The sequence below is a fragment of the Eubalaena glacialis genome, chromosome 12, assembly GCF_028564815.1.
Source record: "Eubalaena glacialis isolate mEubGla1 chromosome 12, mEubGla1.1.hap2.+ XY, whole genome shotgun sequence".
NCBI classification, from domain to species: Eukaryota; Metazoa; Chordata; class Mammalia; order Artiodactyla; family Balaenidae; genus Eubalaena; species Eubalaena glacialis.
The window spans coordinates 26834977-26841271 of record NC_083727.1 but is presented as its reverse complement, the minus strand read 5'-3'; the positions used below and the strand labels follow the sequence as shown (position 1 = coordinate 26841271).

Sequence of the window (6295 nt, the reverse complement as noted above, 5' to 3'; positions counted from 1 at the left end):
TGAGCTGTAAAATATATCATGTACATAAACTGGTATAAAAAAAAATACATTTACTGACTTAAAAGGAGAATGAAATGAGTCCATTGTGTAGATATCTTCAGTTTGCCCATCACCCTGATGCCCTTGCTCCGCTCTGCTCCACGCACTCCGTGCTCTGGGGAGCTGACGCTGACCCCTACGGTCTCCATCTACAGCCTCCTTTGCCTTCTGACTTCCAGTTGGCATAGGGCAATGCAATAGGGCAATGCATTAACATTTTCTCCACACTGCCCCTACCTTTGTAAGTAATCCCTTTAGTAACTTCCTCTCGAATCCATTTGAGTGTATCCTCTGTTTCTTTTAAGGATGCAGCCAGCTCCTCAGGGAGGGGTGGCCTATGGAGGCATGTACCAGTCTAAATTTTGTGTTAATCATTCCTTTGCTTTTTAAAAAATGTAATTTCACCATATACGTATTTGAAAATATATATTATTTAGTTCTGCAGTTTTTGACTTCTGTAAATGCATTGATTTAAGGCACCCCCCTGCCATGTTCCATTTTTTCGCTCTGCGAATTTGGAAATGATACATTCTATTTGTATATATTTAGTAGTGATTCTAGAAATTTTAATATTCACAGTTAACTTAAGTCTCAACTTAATCAAACATTTACCTTCATTTTAAACACTAACATTTTTGGAATGCTTTGCCCCTGATTACCCCTTTCCTAACTTCAATGCTATTTTTTATCAAGGATTTTGATTCTACCTTATCTTTTCTTTTTTCATAAATCTATTTATTTATTTATTTTTGGCTGCGTTGGGTCTTCGTTGCTGCGCACGGGTTTTCTCTAGTTGCGGCGAGCGGGGGCTACTCTTCATTGTGGTGCGCAGGCTTCTTATTGCGGTGGCTTCTCTTGTTGCAGAGCACGGGCTCTAGGCATGTGGGCTAAAGTAGTTGTGGCTCGCTGGCTGTAGAGTGCAGGCTCGGTAGTTGTGGTGCACGGGCTTAGTTGCTCCGCGGCATGTGGGATCTTCCTGGACCAGGGCTCGAACCTGTGTCCCCTGCATTGGCAGGAGGATTCTTAACCACTGCGCCACCAGGGAAGGCCTGCCTTATCTTTATACTTGCAAAAAGTAGTCATTTTTGGCATTATTATTCTATGTAATCAGTGAGTCTCCAGATTTAGTCATGCGTTTATTATTTTCTTCATTCACCGTTCCATCTTGCATCTGAGACCTTCCTTCTGGGATCATTTTCCTTCTTCCAGAAAAACATACAGTCATCCTTCAATATCCGTAGGAGATTGGACCAAGACCTCCATGGACACAAAAGTCCCTGGATGCTCAAGCCCCTTATATAAAACCATGTAGTATTTGCATATAACCTACAAACATCCTCCTGTATAATTAAAATCACCTCTAGATTTCTTTTAATACCTAATACAATATAAATGCCACATAAATAGTTGTAAATACAATGTAAGTGCTATGTAAGTAGTTCATGGCTAATTCAAGTTTTGCTTTTTGAAGCTTTCTGGAATATTTTTTTCTGAATATTTTTGATCTGCAGTTAGTTGAATCCACAGATTCGAAATCTGTGGATACAGAGTGCTGATTGTACTTCAGAAGTTCTTTAGTGAGTTTCTGTTGCTGGTGACCTTTGTCTTTGTCTGTAAATGTCTTTATTTTACCCTTGTTCTTGAAAGACAGTCTCACTGAATATAAAAATCTCTTAGCGCTTTGAAGATGGAGGTAAATACCTGTTCTTTTTTGGCAACTTTGGGATCTTCTGGGTGTTCTTTTGTTTCAGTACATTTTTAATAGGTATAGATTTCTTTTTGTTTATCTTGCTTGAGGTTCCTTGGATTCACTGAATCTGAAAATTGTTATTCTCTATAAATTCCAAAAGTTTCTTCACCAATATCTCTTCAAAATTTTTTCTCTCATTCTATTGGCTCATTCTGGAAAACTGATTAGCTATACTTCACATTTTCTCATTCTATGACTGGAAACTTTCAACCTCTTTCCTAATTTCCATCTCATCATTTTCTGACTGTGTTTTGGTAATCTTTTCTTCAGTTGTGTCTAATCTGCTGCGCAACTGTCAATTAAAAGAAAAATGCACAATGTAAGAGTTGTGAATTTCAGTCTTATTCAGGGGCTGTATTGAGAACTATAGCCCTGGAAACAACCTCTGAGTAGCTCTGAGGGAACTGCTCCACAGAGGTAGGGGAAAAGTCAGTATATATATGATTTTTGGTTAGAGAATCTGTGTAGTCAAGCACACATCTCTGTTAAAGTTTACTGCTAGTCACGAGGAACTGATATCTCCGTTAATGATTTTAGTGCTTCCCTGTGTATGGGAAGATGCAAGAGTCTTCTTGAGACACACAACTAACTATCTAAGAGGTCTGTTTTTCCAAAGCACAGAGTGCCCCATCCTGCTTCTCATCCTACATTCTTCTCAGGGTGCAGGTCGGTTAGCGTCTGCAGTGGCTAATGACTCAGTCTTTGTAGAACTGGTGGACGAGCAACAGTTTTCTACATCCATTGTGTTTCTAATTTCAAATATTACTTTTTTCATTTTACATCTTCTATTTGGCTATTTTCAATTCTGACTGGTCATTTTTGATAACCTCTTACTTCTTCATCTTATCTTCAGTTCCTTCTATTATTTCTTTAAAACACAGTAAACATATTTATTTGATAACCTGTATCTGATAACTCCATATTAGCAGACATTGTGTGTCTCATTTTGCAGTTTGTTATTCCTGATGACAGCTTGATTTCTTGATGGCTTGGGGTCATGACTGTCAAATCATGCTCCTTGGAAAAGTTTTTCTTTTTATGGGAATTCCTTGATGTCTGGATTTAAAGTGCATTCTCCTAGAGCATATTTACACTTAGTTCTGGTAAGCACCTTAGTATACTACCAACATAGAGATTTTAAACTAAATTTTTAGCTTGGGTTACTGGGAACACAGATTAATTGGACTTTAATTCTCAAACTCACGTAAGTATCAGTTGAGGATAGAAATTCTCTGAAAAGACCCTTTCCTCTTCCCCTTCACCTCTCTCCCTTCATTTCTTCTCCTTCTCTCCCGACATTCTCTTTTTCCCTATATCTTTAAACTCTCTCTCTCTTTTCCTCCCTGCCTTCCTTCCTTCCTTCTCTCCTCCCTCCCTCCCTCCCCTTCCTTATTTTTTCTTCCTGCTGCATGGCTATGATTGGCAACTAGCCCCAGCACCTACCTCTGCAGATGGGTTTTTATTTCTCAAGTTAGTCTCCCTTTATGTTTTATGCAGGGAGCTTCCATCTGACTGGTTTGAACCCCAGGCTACATGCCCTGGGCCACCAGAATTAGGAACACACTCTCAGCATAAACATCACTTTAACCCTGTTGTATGGGGCCTCCAAGAACTGCCTTACTGTCCCAGAAGTTCAATCATGCATTTCAAAATATTTTTAATGTAATTTTAATATAAGTGTTTTGTACTGGGAGGACTTCTCAATGCAGTGAAGGGGAGCAGAATACGGCACTCCAAAATATGCCTCTTCGGCATAAAGATTATCTTGAGCTGGTGATTTTCAAGAAAAAGCAGACACAGGAGAAGCTCTGAAAACCAAAGCTACCCTTTTGTAAGAGAAATTTACATTTGTAAGGGAAACCTCCATTTGTAATCATGTTTTCGTCTCTGTACCAAGAAGAGGAAGATGTCTAAAATTCTGGAAACTCGTGTCAGTGGAGAGGGACAGGACTTAAATCTGCAGAACCTTGCCCCTGTTTACGGTGCTTTTCCTGGCAACCCCCCATAACTGGCTCTCCCCACCCTCACCCCCGACACCTTTTATGTTTAGCTGGAGATGGTATTTAAGGTGGTGGCTTAGGTCATTTTGGGGAGTTAGTTTTCTTGGGTATCTCCCATGGATACAGGAGATATACATGTTATTAAACTTCTGTTTGTTTTTTTCCTGTTAATCTCTCTTTTTTTATGGGAGGGGGTGGTGGTTTCAGCCAAGAAGCTGGAGGAGTAGAGGAAAAATTATTTTTCCTCTCCTTCAGTAAACAATATTCCATCTGATGAAAATGGAAGTGGAATAAATAATGTGATATTTCTAAAACTTTAGTAAAAGCGATGATGTAAAAGAAATGAAAATTTTTGGTTTAAATACTTTGATTTAAACCTTTGAAATAATTGTAACCATTTTTCTGTGGTGGAATGAAGAATGTGTCTTCAAAAATCTAATTTTACCCGTCACAGTTAGAAGCACATAGCGCCGTTCATGTCGGTTATTCAGAGAAGAGAGAGGATTTATGCTTGCTGGGATTTTGGGTCCAGGGCCTATGTGGGTAAGACATCAGGGAAAATTATTTCTCATACGATTTCCCTAAAACTGCACTGAATTAATAGCACGATTCTCTGAGGTGAGCATTCTCATAGCCTGTCATATTGATGGGTTCACTTCCCACATTTTGTTCCCTAAATACTGAGGACAATGCCTCTTAGAATGAAAGTTGAAACAAACAAAAATTGTTAGATTGTAGATGCAAATCCCCTATTGATAGTAATTCTCTTCTCTCCTTACTTGATGAGAAAAAGGCCTTTCACGTTCTCAAATTCAATGGTCTTTTCAGCAAAAGGGCAAATGCTTAGTAAATTTAATTTTCTACTTATCAGGGTGTGTCAGTTAGTGACGATAGCAAATAATAACACCTTGCATCTATCGAGGAAAAATGATATACTCTCTTTGGAAAACTCTGAAAACGATTCATTTTTCTTAAAACTACTGTGTATTGTTTTACAATTTCCTTTAAAAAGGAGGTCATAGAATCCTTCAGAATACTAAAATAGCGTATTTCAGTTGTAATAACTTCTGTGAGTCAACTACTTTATATATTTTTTTCTTATAACTCTGCAGAGTAGACATTATTATAGTCAGAAACTGTGGCTCAGACAGGTAAAGTCATTTGCCTAAGATAACACAGCTACAGAGTAACAGATCAGAGATGAGAACCATTTCATACTTTGCTTTATTTATTTATTTTTTTATTATACCATGCCAATGCCTCTTCAAGCCTTAAATACCTAAACCCACATAAATGTAGAAGACTTAGAGCAGGGAGGAACTTCTACAGTAGTCTATGGTCTACCCTCCTAATTTTACAAATCAAGAAATCAAGGGAGGACTTCCCTGGTGGTGCAGTGGTTAAGAATCCGCCTGCCAGTGCAGGGGACACGGGTTCGAGCCCTGGTCCGGGAAGATCCCACATGCCACGGAGCAACTAAGCCCACGTGCCACAACTACTGAAGCCCACGTGCCTAGAGCCCGTGCTCTGCAACAAGAGAAGCCACTGCAATGAAGAGTAGCCCCCGCTCACCGCAACTAGAGAAAGCCCGCATGCAGCAATGAAGACGCAACACAGCCAAAAAAAAAAAAAAAAAAAGAAATCAAGACCCAGAGAAGTTAAGCAAATAACCAAGATTACACAGTAACTAGAACCTAGATTCTTTTGATTCTTGTGCCACTGACTGTTTCTCCATACAAATCTGCAATTTAAAATTCATGAACTGTGTTGGGACTTCCCTGGTGGTCCAGTGGTTAAGACTCTGAGCTCGTAATACAGGGGGCCCAGGTTCGATCCCTGGTCAGGGAACTAGATCCTGCATTCCTCAACTAAAGATCCTGTGTGCCGCAACTAAGACGCTGTGCAGCCAAAGAAATAAATATTAAAAATAAAATAAAATAAAATTCATGAACTGTGAATGAAAAACTTTTAATGCGTTTAAAAATCCAAACTTTGGATGCTGTTTTAATGTAGGGATATTTGCCACCTAATATTGATACTGATATTATGAAGGGGTGGGGAAGTGGCAAGGGAGAGTGAGACGTGCGTGCGAGGCCTTGACCTTCTTCCCTGGCGGCCGACCTGCTCTAGGAGAGGATATCAATCCATTCCTTCTTTCCTTTTCCATCTTGGCTCAGGGACTTTGCATGTGCTGTTCCTTCTGCCCTGTATACTTCCCCAATCCCTTACTTGGTTAACCCCCATTCTTTCTTCAGAACTCAGCTCAAAGCATCAGTTCCTCAGAGATATCTCCCTGGACCTCCCTGGTTTGGAAATGCCTTTACTAGGCAATCACAACACCACATCTTGCCTTTGGATTGCAAATCACAACTGAAATCACACTTGCATCTGTGAGGTTTTGATTAATGTCTGTGTGGCCAGTAACCTGGGAGTTCCATGAAGCAGGATTTGTGCATAATGGGCCTCCTGTTGTATCCTCACTGTCTCACACAGTGCCCTGCCTAGA

The 6295-nt window shown here is 39.7% G+C and overlaps 1 non-coding gene across 1 annotated transcript; it reads left to right on the top strand.

Moving 5' to 3' along the window:
• Positions 1 to 5564: 5564 nt before the first annotated feature.
• On the top strand, positions 5565 to 5637 carry TRNAT-CGU (transfer RNA threonine (anticodon CGU)). The gene has a single exon. It is a non-coding gene; the product is annotated as a tRNA-Thr (tRNA).
• The last annotated feature ends 658 nt before the right edge of the window (positions 5638 to 6295 follow it).